Below are 16,970 nucleotides of genomic sequence, written 5' to 3'. Positions count from 1 at the left end.
CTAAGTAATGAGACTCTAAGTAATGATGAGACTCTAAGTAATGATGAGACTAAGTAATGATGAGACTCTAAGTAATGATGAGACTCTAAGTAATGATGAGACTCTAAGTAACGATGAGACTCTAAGTAACGATGAGACTCTAAGTAACGATTAGACTAAGTAATGATGAGACTAAGTAATGATGAGACTAAGTAATGATGAGACTCTAAGTAATGATGAGACTCCAAGTAATGATGAGACTCTAAGTAATGATGAGACTAAGTAATGATGAGACTCTAAGTAATGATGAGACTAAGTAATGATGAGACTCTAAGTAATGATGAGACTCTAAGTAACGATTAGACTAAGTAATGATGAGACTAAGTAATGATGAGACTAAGTAATGATGAGACTCTAAGTAATGATGAGACTCTAAGTAATGATGAGACTAAGTAATGATGAGACTCTAAGTAACGATGAGATTCTAAGTAATGATGAGACTAAGTAATGATCAGACTCTAAGTAATGATGAGACTCTAAGTAATGATGAGCCTCTAAGTAACAATGAGACTCTAAGTAATGATGAGACTAAGTAATGATGAGACTAAGTAATGATGAGACTCTAAGTAATGATGAGCCTCTAAGTAACAATGAGACTCTAAGTAATGATGAGACTAAGTAATGATGAGACTCTAATTAATGATGAGACTCTAAGTAATGATGAGACTCTAAGTAATGATGAGACTAAGTAATCATGAGACTCTAAGTAATGATTAGACTAAGTAATGATGAGACTCTAAGTAACGATGAGACTCTAAGTAACGATTAGACTCTAAGTAATGATGAAACTAAGTAATGATGAGACTAAGTAATGATGTGAGACTAAGTAATGATGAGACTCTAAGTAATGATAAGACTCTAAGTAATGATGAGACTAAGTAATGATGAGACTCTAAGTAACGATGAGACTCTAAGTAACGATGAGACTCTAAGTAACGATGAGACTCTAAGTAATGATGAGACTCTAAGTAATGATGAGATTAAGTAATGATGAGACTAAGTAATGATGGGACTCTTAATAACGATGAGACTAAGTAATGATGAGACTCTAAGTAATGATGAGACTAAGTAATGATGAGACTAAGTAATGATGAGACTAAGTAATGATGAGACTCTAAGTAATGATGTGACTAAGTAATGATGAGACTAAGTAATGATGAGACTCTAAGTAATGATGAGACTCTAAGTAATGATGACTCTAAGTAACGATGAGACTCTAAGTAATGATGAGACTAAGTAATGATGAGACTCTAAGTAATGATGAGACTAAGTAATGATGAGACTCTAAGTAATGATGAGACTCTAAGTAATGATGAGACTAAGTAATGATGAGACTCTAAGTAACGATGAGATTCTAAGTAATGATGAGACTAAGTAATGATCAGACTCTAAGTAATGATGAGACTCTAAGTAATGATGAGCCTCTAAGTAACAATGAGACTCTAAGTAATGATGAGACTAAGTAATGATGAGACTAAGTAATGATGAGACTCTAAGTAATGATGAGCCTCTAAGTAACAATGAGACTCTAAGTAATGATGAGACTAAGTAATGATGAGACTCTAATTAATGATGAGACTCTAAGTAATGATGAGACTCTAAGTAATGATGAGACTAAGTAATGATGAGACTCTAAGTAATGATTAGACTAAGTAATGATGAGACTCTAAGTAACGATGAGACTCTAAGTAACGATTAGACTCTAAGTAATGATGAAACTAAGTAATGATGAGACTAAGTAATGATGTGAGACTAAGTAATGATGAGACTCTAAGTAATGATAAGACTCTAAGTAATGATGAGACTAAGTAATGATGAGACTCTAAGTAACGATGAGACTCTAAGTAACGATGAGACTCTAAGTAACGATGAGACTCTAAGTAATGATGAGACTCTAAGTAATGATGAGATTAAGTAATGATGAGACTAAGTAATGATGAGACTCTTAATAACGATGAGACTAAGTAATGATGAGACTCTAAGTAATGATGAGACTAAGTAATGATGAGACTAAGTAATGATGAGACTAAGTAATGATGAGACTCTAAGTAATGATGTGACTAAGTAATGATGAGACTAAGTAATGATGAGACTCTAAGTAATGATGAGACTCTAAGTAATGATGACTCTAAGTAACGATGAGACTCTAAGTAATGATGAGACTAAGTAATGATGAGACTCTAAGTAATGATGAGACTAAGTAATGATGAGACTCTAAGTAACTATGAGACTCTAAGTAATGATGAGACTAAGTAACTATGAGACTCTAAGTAATGATGAGACTAAGTAATGACGAGAGACTAAGTAATGATGAGACTAAGTAATGATGAGACTCTAAGTAATGATGAGACTCTAAGTAATGATGAGACTAAGTAATGATGAGACTAAGTAATGATGAGACTAAGTAATGATGAGACTCTAAGTAATGATGAGACTCTAAGTAATGATGAGACTCTAAATAATAATGAGACTCTAAGTAATGATGAGACTAAGTAATGATGAGATTAAGTAATGATGAGACTAAGTAATGATGGGACTCTTAATAACGATGAGACTAAGTAATGATGAGACTCTAAGTAATGATGAGACTCTAAGTAATGATGAGACTAAGTAATGATGAGACTCTAAGTAATGATGAGACTAAGTAATGATGAGACTCTAAGTAACGATTAGACTCTAAGTAATGATGAGACTAAGTAATGATGAGACTAAGTAATGATGAGACTAAGCAATGATGAGACTCATAGTAATGATGAGACTCTAAGTAATGATGAGACTCTAAGTAATGATGAGACTCTAAGTAATGATGAGACTAAGTAATGATGAGACTAAGTAATAATGAGACTCTAAGTAATGATGAGACTCTAAGTAATGATGAGACTAAGTAATGATGAGACTCTAAGTAATGATGAGACTAAGTAATGATGAGACTAAGTAATGATGAGACTAAGTAATGATGAGACTCATAGTAATGATGAGACTCTAAGTAACGATGAGACTAAGTAATGATGAGACTCTAAGTAATGATGAGACTAAGTGATGATGAGACTCTAAGTAATGATGAGACTAAGTAATGATGAGACTAAGTAATGATGAGACTAAGTAATGATGAGACTCTAAGTAATGATGAGACTCTAAGTAACGATGAGACTCTAAGTAACGATGAGACTCTAAGTTATGATGAGACTAAGTAATGATGAGACTCTAAGTAATGATGAGACCAAGTAATGATGAGACTCTAAGTAATGATGAGACTCTAAGTAATGATGAGACTCTAAGTAACGATGAGACTCTAAGTAACGATGAGACTCTAAGTAACGATTAGACTAAGTAATGATGAGACTAAGTAATGATGAGACTAAGTAATGATGAGACTCTAAGTAATGATGAGACTCTAAGTAATGAGACTCTAAGTAATGATGAGACTCTAAGTAATGATGAGACTAAGTAATGATGAGACTCTAAGTAATGATGAGACTCTAAGTAATGATGAGACTCTAAGTAACGATGAGACTCTAAGTAACGATGAGACTCTAAGTAACGATTAGACTAAGTAATGATGAGACTAAGTAATGATGAGACTAAGTAATGATGAGACTCTAAGTAATGATGAGACTCTAAGTAATGATGAGACTCTAAGTAATGATGAGACTAAGTAATGATGAGACTCTAAGTAATGATGAGACTAAGTAATGATGAGACTCTAAGTAATGATGAGACTCTAAGTAACGATTAGACTAAGTAATGATGAGACTAAGTAATGATTAGACTAAGTAATGATGAGACTCTAAGTAATGATGAGACTAAGTAATGATGAGACTCTAAGTAATGATGAGACTCTAAGTAATGATGAGACTAAGTAATGATGAGACTCTAAGTAACGATGAGATTCTAAGTAATGATGAGACTAAGTAATGATCAGACTCTAAGTAATGATGAGACTCTAAGTAATGATGAGCCTCTAAGTAACAATGAGACTCTAAGTAATGATGAGACTAAGTAATGATGAGACTAAGTAATGATGAGACTCTAAGTAATGATGAGCCTCTAAGTAACAATGAGACTCTAAGTAATGATGAGACTAAGTAATGATGAGACTCTAATTAATGATGAGACTCTAAGTAATGATGAGACTCTAAGTAATGATGAGACTAAGTAATGATGAGACTCTAAGTAATGATTAGACTAAGTAATGATGAGACTCTAAGTAACGATGAGACTCTAAGTAACGATTAGACTCTAAGTAATGATGAAACTAAGTAATGATGAGACTAAGTAATGATGTGAGACTAAGTAATGATGAGACTCTAAGTAATGATAAGACTCTAAGTAATGATGAGACTAAGTAATGATGAGACTCTAAGTAACGATGAGACTCTAAGTAACGATGAGACTCTAAGTAACGATGAGACTCTAAGTAATGATGAGACTCTAAGTAATGATGAGATTAAGTAATGATGAGACTAAGTAATGATGGGACTCTTAATAACGATGAGACTAAGTAATGATGAGACTCTAAGTAATGATGAGACTAAGTAATGATGAGACTAAGTAATGATGAGACTAAGTAATGATGAGACTCTAAGTAATGATGTGACTAAGTAATGATGAGACTAAGTAATGATGAGACTCTAAGTAATGATGAGACTCTAAGTAATGATGACTCTAAGTAACGATGAGACTCTAAGTAATGATGAGACTAAGTAATGATGAGACTCTAAGTAACTATGAGACTCTAAGTAATGATGAGACTAAGTAATGATGAGAGACTAAGTAATGATGAGACTAAGTAATGATGAGACTCTAAGTAATGATGAGACTCTAAGTAATGATGAGACTAAGTAATGATGAGACTAAGTAATGATGAGACTAAGTAATGATGAGACTCTAAGTAATGATGTGACTAAGTAATGATGAGACTAAGTAATGATGAGACTCTAAGTAATGATGAGACTCTAAGTAATGATGACTCTAAGTAACGATGAGACTCTAAGTAATGATGAGACTAAGTAATGATGAGACTAAGTAATGATGAGACTCTAAGTAATGATGAGACTCTAAGTAATGATAAGACTCTAAGTAATGATGAGACTAAGTAATGATGAGACTCTAAGTAACGATGAGACTCTAAGTAACGATGAGACTCTAAGTAACGATGAGACTCTAAGTAATGATGAGACTCTAAGTAATGATGAGATTAAGTAATGATGAGACTAAGTAATGATGGGACTCTTAATAACGATGAGACTAAGTAATGATGAGACTCTAAGTAATGATGAGACTAAGTAATGATGAGACTAAGTAATGATGAGACTAAGTAATGATGAGACTCTAAGTAATGATGTGACTAAGTAATGATGAGACTAAGTAATGATGAGACTCTAAGTAATGATGAGACTCTAAGTAATGATGACTCTAAGTAACGATGAGACTCTAAGTAATGATGAGACTAAGTAATGATGAGACTCTAAGTAACTATGAGACTCTAAGTAATGATGAGACTAAGTAATGATGAGAGACTAAGTAATGATGAGACTAAGTAATGATGAGACTCTAAGTAATGATGAGACTCTAAGTAATGATGAGACTAAGTAATGATGAGACTAAGTAATGATGAGACTAAGTAATGATGAGACTCTAAGTAATGATGTGACTAAGTAATGATGAGACTAAGTAATGATGAGACTCTAAGTAATGATGAGACTCTAAGTAATGATGACTCTAAGTAACGATGAGACTCTAAGTAATGATGAGACTAAGTAATGATGAGACTAAGTAATGATGAGACTCTAAGTAATGATGAGACTCTAAGTAATGATGAGACTAAGTAATGATGAGACTCTAAGTTATGATGAGACTAAGTAATGATGAGACTAAGTAATGATGAGACTCTAAGTAACAATGAGACTCTAAGTAACGATTAGACTCTAAGTAATGATGAGACTAAGTAATGATGAGACTAAGTAATGATGAGACTCTAAGTAATGATGAGACTCTAAGTAATGATGAGACTAAGTAATGATGAAACTCTAAGTAATGATGAGACTCTAAGTAATGATGAGACTAAGTAATGATGAGAGACTAAGTAATGATGAGACTAAGTAATGATGAGACTCTAAGTAATGATGAGACTCTAAGTAATGATGAGACTAAGTAATGATGAGACTAAGTAATGATGAGACTAAGTAATGATGAGACTCTAAGTAATGATGAGACTCTAAGTAATGATGAGACTCTAAATAATAATGAGACTCTAAGTAATGATGAGACTAAGTAATGATGAGACTCTAAGTAACGATGAGACTCTAAGTAACGATTAGACTCCAAGTAACGATTAGACTCTAAGTAATGATGAGACTAAGTAATGATGTAAGACTAAGTAATCATGTGAGACTAAGTAATGATGAGACTCTAAGTAATGATGAGACTCTAAGTAATGATGAGACTCTAAGTAACGATGAGACTCTAAGTAACGATGAGACTCTAAGTAATGATGAGATTAAGTAATGATGAGATTAAGTAATGATGAGACTAAGTAATGATGGGACTCTTAATAACGATGAGACTAAGTGATGATGAGACTCTAAGTAATGATGAGACTAAGTAATGATGAGACTAAGTAATGATGAGACTAAGTAATGATGAGACTCTAAGTAATGATGAGACTCTGTAATGATGAGACTCTAAGTTATGATGAGACTAAGTAATGATGAGACTCTAAGTAATGATGAGACCAAGTAATGATGAGACTCTAAGTAATGATGAGACTCTAAGTAATGATGAGACTCTAAGTAACGATGAGACTCTAAGTAACGATGAGACTCTAAGTAACGATTAGACTAAGTAATGATGAGACTAAGTAATGATGAGACTAAGTAATGATGAGACTCTAAGTAATGATGAGACTCTAAGTAATGAGACTCTAAGTAATGATGAGACTCTAAGTAATGATGAGACTAAGTAATGATGAGACTCTAAGTAATGATGAGACTCTAAGTAATGATGAGACTCTAAGTAACGATGAGACTCTAAGTAACGATGAGACTCTAAGTAACGATTAGACTAAGTAATGATGAGACTAAGTAATGATGAGACTAAGTAATGATGAGACTCTAAGTAATGATGAGACTCTAAGTAATGATGAGACTCTAAGTAATGATGAGACTAAGTAATGATGAGACTCTAAGTAATGATGAGACTAAGTAATGATGAGACTCTAAGTAATGATGAGACTCTAAGTAACGATTAGACTAAGTAATGATGAGACTAAATAATGATGAGACTAAGTAATGATGAGACTCTAAGTAATGATGAGACTCTAAGTAATGATGAGACTAAGTAATGATGAGACTCTAAGTAACGATGAGATTCTAAGTAATGATGAGACTAAGTAATGATCAGACTCTAAGTAATGATGAGACTCTAAGTAATGATGAGCCTCTAAGTAACAATGAGACTCTAAGTAATGATGAGACTAAGTAATGATGAGACTAAGTAATGATGAGACTCTAAGTAATGATGAGCCTCTAAGTAACAATGAGACTCTAAGTAATGATGAGACTAAGTAATGATGAGACTCTAATTAATGATGAGACTCTAAGTAATGATGAGACTCTAAGTAATGATGAGACTAAGTAATGATGAGACTCTAAGTAATGATTAGACTAAGTAATGATGAGACTCTAAGTAACGATGAGACTCTAAGTAACGATTAGACTCTAAGTAATGATGAAACTAAGTAATGATGAGACTAAGTAATGATGTGAGACTAAGTAATGATGAGACTCTAAGTAATGATAAGACTCTAAGTAATGATGAGACTAAGTAATGATGAGACTCTAAGTAACGATGAGACTCTAAGTAACGATGAGACTCTAAGTAACGATGAGACTCTAAGTAATGATGAGACTCTAAGTAATGATGAGATTAAGTAATGATGAGACTAAGTAATGATGGGACTCTTAATAACGATGAGACTAAGTAATGATGAGACTCTAAGTAATGATGAGACTAAGTAATGATGAGACTAAGTAATGATGAGACTAAGTAATGATGAGACTCTAAGTAATGATGTGACTAAGTAATGATGAGACTAAGTAATGATGAGACTCTAAGTAATGATGAGACTCTAAGTAATGATGACTCTAAGTAACGATGAGACTCTAAGTAATGATGAGACTAAGTAATGATGAGACTCTAAGTAATGATTAGACTAAGTAATGATGAGACTCTAAGTAATGATGAGACTCTAAGTAATGATGAGCCTCTAAGTAACAATGAGACTCTAAGTAATGATGAGACTAAGTAATGATGAGACTAAGTAATGATGAGACTCTAAGTAATGATGAGCCTCTAAGTAACAATGAGACTCTAAGTAATGATGAGACTAAGTAATGATGAGACTCTAATTAATGATGAGACTCTAAGTAATGATGAGACTCTAAGTAATGATGAGACTAAGTAATGATGAGACTCTAAGTAATGATTAGACTAAGTAATGATGAGACTCTAAGTAACGATGAGACTCTAAGTAACGATTAGACTCTAAGTAATGATGAAACTAAGTAATGATGAGACTAAGTAATGATGTGAGACTAAGTAATGATGAGACTCTAAGTAATGATAAGACTCTAAGTAATGATGAGACTAAGTAATGATGAGACTCTAAGTAACGATGAGACTCTAAGTAACGATGAGACTCTAAGTAACGATGAGACTCTAAGTAATGATGAGACTCTAAGTAATGATGAGATTAAGTAATGATGAGACTAAGTAATGATGGGACTCTTAATAACGATGAGACTAAGTAATGATGAGACTCTAAGTAATGATGAGACTAAGTAATGATGAGACTAAGTAATGATGAGACTAAGTAATGATGAGACTCTAAGTAATGATGAGACTAAGTAATGATGAGACTCTAAGTAACTATGAGACTCTAAGTAATGATGAGACTAAGTAATGATGAGAGACTAAGTAATGATGAGACTAAGTAATGATGAGACTCTAAGTAATGATGAGACTCTAAGTAATGATGAGACTAAGTAATGATGAGACTAAGTAATGATGAGACTAAGTAATGATGAGACTCTAAGTAATGATGACTCTAAGTAACGATGAGACTCTAAGTAATGATGAGACTAAGTAATGATGAGACTCTAAGTAATGATGAGACTAAGTAATGATGAGACTCTAAGTAACTATGAGACTCTAAGTAATGATGAGACTAAGTAATGATGAGAGACTAAGTAATGATGAGACTAAGTAATGATGAGACTCTAAGTAATGATGAGACTCTAAGTAATGATGAGACTAAGTAATGATGAGACTAAGTAATGATGAGACTAAGTAATGATGAGACTCTAAGTAATGATGAGACTCTAAGTAATGATGAGACTCTAAATAATAATGAGACTCTAAGTAATGATGAGACTAAGTAATGATGAGATTAAGTAATGATGAGACTAAGTAATGATGGGACTCTTAATAACGATGAGACTAAGTAATGATGAGACTCTAAGTAATGATGAGACTCTAAGTAATGATGAGACTAAGTAATGATGAGACTCTAAGTAATGATGAGACTAAGTAATGATGAGACTCTAAGTAACGATTAGACTCTAAGTAATGATGAGACTAAGTAATGATGAGACTAAGTAATGATGAGACTAAGCAATGATGAGACTCATAGTAATGATGAGACTCTAAGTAATGATGAGACTCTAAGTAATGATGAGACTCTAAGTAATGATGAGACTAAGTAATGATGAGACTAAGTAATAATGAGACTCTAAGTAATGATGAGACTCTAAGTAATGATGAGACTAAGTAATGATGAGACTCTAAGTAATGATGAGACTAAGTAATGATGAGACTAAGTAATGATGAGACTAAGTAATGATGAGACTCATAGTAATGATGAGACTCTAAGTAACGATGAGACTAAGTAATGATGAGACTCTAAGTAATGATGAGACTAAGTGATGATGAGACTCTAAGTAATGATGAGACTAAGTAATGATGAGACTAAGTAATGATGAGACTAAGTAATGATGAGACTCTAAGTAATGATGAGACTCTAAGTAACGATGAGACTCTAAGTAACGATGAGACTCTAAGTTATGATGAGACTAAGTAATGATGAGACTCTAAGTAATGATGAGACCAAGTAATGATGAGACTCTAAGTAATGATGAGACTCTAAGTAATGATGAGACTCTAAGTAACGATGAGACTCTAAGTAACGATGAGACTCTAAGTAACGATTAGACTAAGTAATGATGAGACTAAGTAATGATGAGACTAAGTAATGATGAGACTCTAAGTAATGATGAGACTCTAAGTAATGAGACTCTAAGTAATGATGAGACTCTAAGTAATGATGAGACTAAGTAATGATGAGACTCTAAGTAATGATGAGACTCTAAGTAATGATGAGACTCTAAGTAACGATGAGACTCTAAGTAACGATGAGACTCTAAGTAACGATTAGACTAAGTAATGATGAGACTAAGTAATGATGAGACTAAGTAATGATGAGACTCTAAGTAATGATGAGACTCTAAGTAATGATGAGACTCTAAGTAATGATGAGACTAAGTAATGATGAGACTCTAAGTAATGATGAGACTAAGTAATGATGAGACTCTAAGTAATGATGAGACTCTAAGTAACGATTAGACTAAGTAATGATGAGACTAAGTAATGATGAGACTAAGTAATGATGAGACTCTAAGTAATGATGAGACTAAGTAATGATGAGACTCTAAGTAATGATGAGACTCTAAGTAATGATGAGACTAAGTAATGATGAGACTCTAAGTAATGATGAGCCTCTAAGTAACAATGAGACTCTAAGTAATGATGAGACTAAGTAATGATGAGACTAAGTAATGATGAGACTCTAAGTAATGATGAGCCTCTAAGTAACAATGAGACTCTAAGTAATGATGAGACTAAGTAATGATGAGACTCTAATTAATGATGAGACTCTAAGTAATGATGAGACTCTAAGTAATGATGAGACTAAGTAATGATGAGACTCTAAGTAATGATTAGACTAAGTAATGATGAGACTCTAAGTAACGATGAGACTCTAAGTAACGATTAGACTCTAAGTAATGATGAAACTAAGTAATGATGAGACTAAGTAATGATGTGAGACTAAGTAATGATGAGACTCTAAGTAATGATAAGACTCTAAGTAATGATGAGACTAAGTAATGATGAGACTCTAAGTAACGATGCGACTCTAAGTAACGATGAGACTCTAAGTAACGATGAGACTCTAAGTAATGATGAGACTCTAAGTAATGATGAGATTAAGTAATGATGAGACTAAGTAATGATGGGACTCTTAATAACGATGAGACTAAGTAATGATGAGACTCTAAGTAATGATGAGACTAAGTAATGATGAGACTAAGTAATGATGAGACTAAGTAATGATGAGACTCTAAGTAATGATGTGACTAAGTAATGATGAGACTAAGTAATGATGAGACTCTAAGTAATGATGAGACTCTAAGTAATGATGACTCTAAGTAACGATGAGACTCTAAGTAATGATGAGACTAAGTAATGATGAGACTCTAAGTAATGATGAGACTAAGTAATGATGAGACTCTAAGTAACTATGAGACTCTAAGTAATGATGAGACTAAGTAATGATGAGAGACTAAGTAATGATGAGACTAAGTAATGATGAGACTCTAAGTAATGATGAGACTCTAAGTAATGATGAGACTAAGTAATGATGAGACTAAGTAATGATGAGACTAAGTAATGATGAGACTCTAAGTAATGATGAGACTCTAAGTAATGATGAGACTCTAAATAATAATGAGACTCTAAGTAATGATGAGACTAAGTAATAATGAGACTCTAAGTAACGATGAGACTCTAAGTAACGATTAGACTCCAAGTAACGATTAGACTCTAAGTAATGATGAGACTAAGTAATGATGTAAGACTAAGTAATCATGTGAGACTAAGTAATGATGAGACTCTAAGTAATGATGAGACTCTAAGTAATGATGAGACTCTAAGTAACGATGAGACTCTAAGTAACGATGAGACTCTAAGTAATGATGAGATTAAGTAATGATGAGATTAAGTAATGATGAGACTAAGTAATGATGGGACTCTTAATAACGATGAGACTAAGTGATGATGAGACTCTAAGTAATGATGAGACTAAGTAATGATGAGATTAAGTAATGATGAGACTAAGTAATGATGAGACTCTAAGTAACGATTAGACTAAGTAATGATGAGACTAAGTAATGATGAGACTGAGTAATGATGAGACTCTAAGTAATGATGAGACTAAGTAATGATGAGACTCTAAGTAATGATGAGACTCTAAGTAATGATGAGACTAAGTAATGATGAGACTCTAAGTAACGATGAGATTCTAAGTAATGATGAGACTAAGTAATGATCAGACTCTTAGTAATGATGAGACTCTAAGTAATGATGAGCCTCTAAGTAACAATAAGACTCTAAGTAATGATGAGACTAAGTAATGATGAGACTAAGTAATGATGAGACTCTAAGTAATGATGAGCCTCTAAGTAACAATGAGACTCTAAGTAATGATGAGACTAAGTAATGATGAGATTAAGTAATGATGAGACTAAGTAATGATGGGACTCTTAATAACGATGAGACTAAGTAATGATGAGACTCTAAGTAATGATGAGACTAAGTAATGATGAGACTAAGTAATGATGAGACTAAGTAATGATGAGACTCTAAGTAATGATGTGACTAAGTAATGATGAGACTAAGTAATGATGAGACTCTAAGTAATGATGAGACTCTAAGTAATGATGACTCTAAGTAACGATGAGACTCTAAGTAATGATGAGACTAAGTAATGATGAGACTCTAAGTAATGATGAGACTAAGTAATGATGAGACTCTAAGTAACTATGAGACTCTAAGTAATGATGAGACTAAGTAATGATGAGAGACTAAGTAATGATGAGACTAAGTAATGATGAGACTCTAAGTAATGATGAGACTCTAAGTAATGATGAGACTAAGTAATGATGAGACTAAGTAATGATGAGACTAAGTAATGATGAGACTCTAAGTAATGATGAGACTCTAAGTAATGATGAGACTCTAAATAATAATGAGACTCTAAGTAATGATGAGACTAAGTAATAATGAGACTCTAAGTAACGATGAGACTCTAAGTAACGATTAGACTCCAAGTAACGATTAGACTCTAAGTAATGATGAGACTAAGTAATGATGTAAGACTAAGTAATCATGTGAGACTAAGTAATGATGAGACTCTAAGTAATGATGAGACTCTAAGTAATGATGAGACTCTAAGTAACGATGAGACTCTAAGTAACGATGAGACTCTAAGTAATGATGAGATTAAGTAATGATGAGATTAAGTAATGATGAGACTAAGTAATGATGGGACTCTTAATAACGATGAGACTAAGTGATGATGAGACTCTAAGTAATGATGAGACTAAGTAATAATGAGACTAAGTAATGATGAGACTAAGTAATGATGAGACTCTAAGTAATGATGAGACTCTGTAATGATGAGACTCTAAGTTATGATGAGACTAAGTAATGATGAGACTCTAAGTAATGATGAGACCAAGTAATGATGAGACTCTAAGTAATGATGAGACTCTAAGTAATGATGAGACTCTAAGTAATGATGAGACTAAGTAATGATGAGACTCTAAGTAATGATGAGACTAAGTAATGATGAGACTCTAAGTAATGATGAGACTCTAAGTAACGATGAGACTCTAAGTAACGATGAGACTCTAAGTAACGATTAGACTAAGTAATGATGAGACTAAGTAATGATGAGACTAAGTAATGATGAGACTCTAAGTAATGATGAGACTAAGTAATGATGAGACTCTAAGTAATGATGAGACTCTAAGTAATGATGAGACTAAGTAATGATGAGACTCTAAGTAACGATGAGATTCTAAGTAATGATGAGACTAAGTAATGATCAGACTCTAAGTAATGATGAGACTCTAAGTAATGATGAGCCTCTAAGTAACAATGAGACTCTAAGTAATGATGAGACTAAGTAATGATGAGACTAAGTAATGATGAGACTCTAATTAATGATGAGACTCTAAGTAATGATGAGACTCTAAGTAATGATGAGAAAAAGTAATGATGAGACTCTAAGTAATTATTAGACTAAGTAATGATGAGACTCTAAGTAACGATGAGACTCTAAGTAACGATTAGACTCTAAGTAATGATGAAACTAAGTAATGATGAGACTAAGTAATGATGTGAGACTAAGTAATGATGAGACTCTAAGTAATGATAAGACTCTAAGTAATGATGAGACTAAGTAATGATGAGACTCTAAGTAACGATGAGACTCTAAGTAACGATGAGACTCTAAGTAACGATGAGACTCTAAGTAATGATGAGACTCTAAGTAATGATGAGATTAAGTAATGATGAGACTAAGTAATGATGGGACTCTTAATAACGATGAGACTAAGTAATGATGAGACTCTAAGTAATGATGAGACTAAGTAATGATGAGACTAAGTAATGATGAGACTAAGTAATGATGAGACTCTAAGTAATGATGTGACTAAGTAATGATGAGACTAAGTAATGATGAGACTCTAAGTAATGATGAGACTCTAAGTAATGATGAGACTCTAAGTAACGATGAGACTCTAAGTAATGATGAGACTAAGTAATGATGAGACTCTAAGTAATGATGAGACTAAGTAATGATGAGACTCTAAGTAACTATGAGACTCTAAGTAATGATGAGACTAAGTAATGATGAGACTAAGTAATGATGAGACTAAGTAATGATGAGACTCATAGTAATGATGAGACTCTAAGTAATGATGAGACTAAGTAATGATGAGACTCTAAGTAATGATGAGACTCTAAGTAATGATGAGACTAAGTAATGATGAGACTCTAAGTAATGATGAGACTAAGTAATGATGAGACTCTAAGTAACGATTAGACTCTAAGTAATGATGAGACTAAGAAATGATGAGACTAAGTAATGATGAGACTAAGTAATGATGAGACTAAGTAATGATGAGACTCTAAGTAATGATGAGACTCTAAGTAATGATGAGACTAAGTAATGATGAGACTAAGTAATGATGAGACTCTAAGTAATGATGAGACTCTAAGTAATGATGAGACTAAGTAATGATGAGACTCTAAGTAATGATGAGACTACGTAATGATGAGACTAAGTAATGATGAGACTCTAAGTAATGATGAGACTAAGTAATGATGAGACTCTAAGTAACGATTAGACTCTAAGTAATGATGAGACTAAGAAATGATGAGACTAAGTAATGATGAGACTAAGTAATGATGAGACTAAGTAATGATGAGACTCTAAGTAATGATGAGACTCTAAGTAATGATGAGACTAAGTAATGATGAGACTAAGTAATGATGAGACTCTAAGTAATGATGAGACTCTAAGTAATGATGAGACTAAGTAATGATGAGACTCTAAGTAATGATGAGACTACGTAATGATGAGACTAAGTAATGATGAGACTCTAAGTAATGATGAGACTAAGTAATGATGAGACTCTAAGTAACGATTAGACTCTAAGTAACGATTAGACTCTAAGTAATGATGAGACTAAGTAATGATGAGACTCTAAGTAATGATGAGACTCTAAGTAATGAGACTCTAAGTAATGATGAGACTCTAAGTAATGATGAGACTAAGTAATGATGAGACTCTAAGTAATGATGAGACTCTAAGTAATGATGAGACTCTAAGTAACGATGAGACTCTAAGTAACGATGAGACTCTAAGTAACGATTAGACTAAGTAATGATGAGACTAAGTAATGATGAGACTAAGTAATGATGAGACTCTAAGTAATGATGAGACTCCAAGTAATGATGAGACTCTAAGTAATGATGAGACTAAGTAATGATGAGACTCTAAGTAATGATGAGACTAAGTAATGATGAGACTCTAAGTAATGATGAGACTCTAAGTAACGATTAGACTAAGTAATGATGAGACTAAGTAATGATGAGACTAAGTAATGATGAGACTCTAAGTAATGATGAGACTCTAAGTAATGATGAGACTAAGTAATGATGAGACTCTAAGTAACGATGAGATTCTAAGTAATGATGAGACTAAGTAATGATCAGACTCTAAGTAATGATGAGACTCTAAGTAATGATGAGCCTCTAAGTAACAATGAGACTCTAAGTAATGATGAGACTAAGTAATGATGAGACTAAGTAATGATGAGACTCTAAGTAATGATGAGCCTCTAAGTAACAATGAGACTCTAAGTAATGATGAGACTAAGTAATGATGAGACTCTAATTAATGATGAGACTCTAAGTAATGATGAGACTCTAAGTAATGATGAGACTAAGTAATCATGAGACTCTAAGTAATGATTAGACTAAGTAATGATGAGACTCTAAGTAACGATGAGACTCTAAGTAACGATTAGACTCTAAGTAATGATGAAACTAAGTAATGATGAGACTAAGTAATGATGTGAGACTAAGTAATGATGAGACTCTAAGTAATGATAAGACTCTAAGTAATGATGAGACTAAGTAATGATGAGACTCTAAGTAACGATGAGACTCTAAGTAACGATGAGACTCTAAGTAACGATGAGACTCTAAGTAATGATGAGACTCTAAGTAATGATGAGATTAAGTAATGATGAGACTAAGTAATGATGGGACTCTTAATAACGATGAGACTAAGTAATGATGAGACTCTAAGTAATGATGAGACTAAGTAATGATGAGACTAAGTAATGATGAGACTAAGTAATGATGAGACTCTAAGTAATGATGTGACTAAGTAATGATGAGACTAAGTAATGATGAGACTCTAAGTAATGATGAGACTCTAAGTAATGATGACTCTAAGTAAC

The sequence above is a fragment of the Eucyclogobius newberryi genome, unplaced genomic scaffold (assembly GCF_026437365.1).
Source record: "Eucyclogobius newberryi isolate DKJ021-1_F unplaced genomic scaffold, fEucNew1.0.hap1 SCAF_199, whole genome shotgun sequence".
Classification (NCBI taxonomy): Eukaryota; Metazoa; Chordata; class Actinopteri; order Gobiiformes; family Gobiidae; genus Eucyclogobius; species Eucyclogobius newberryi.
Note: the sequence above shows the minus strand (reverse complement) of the source record.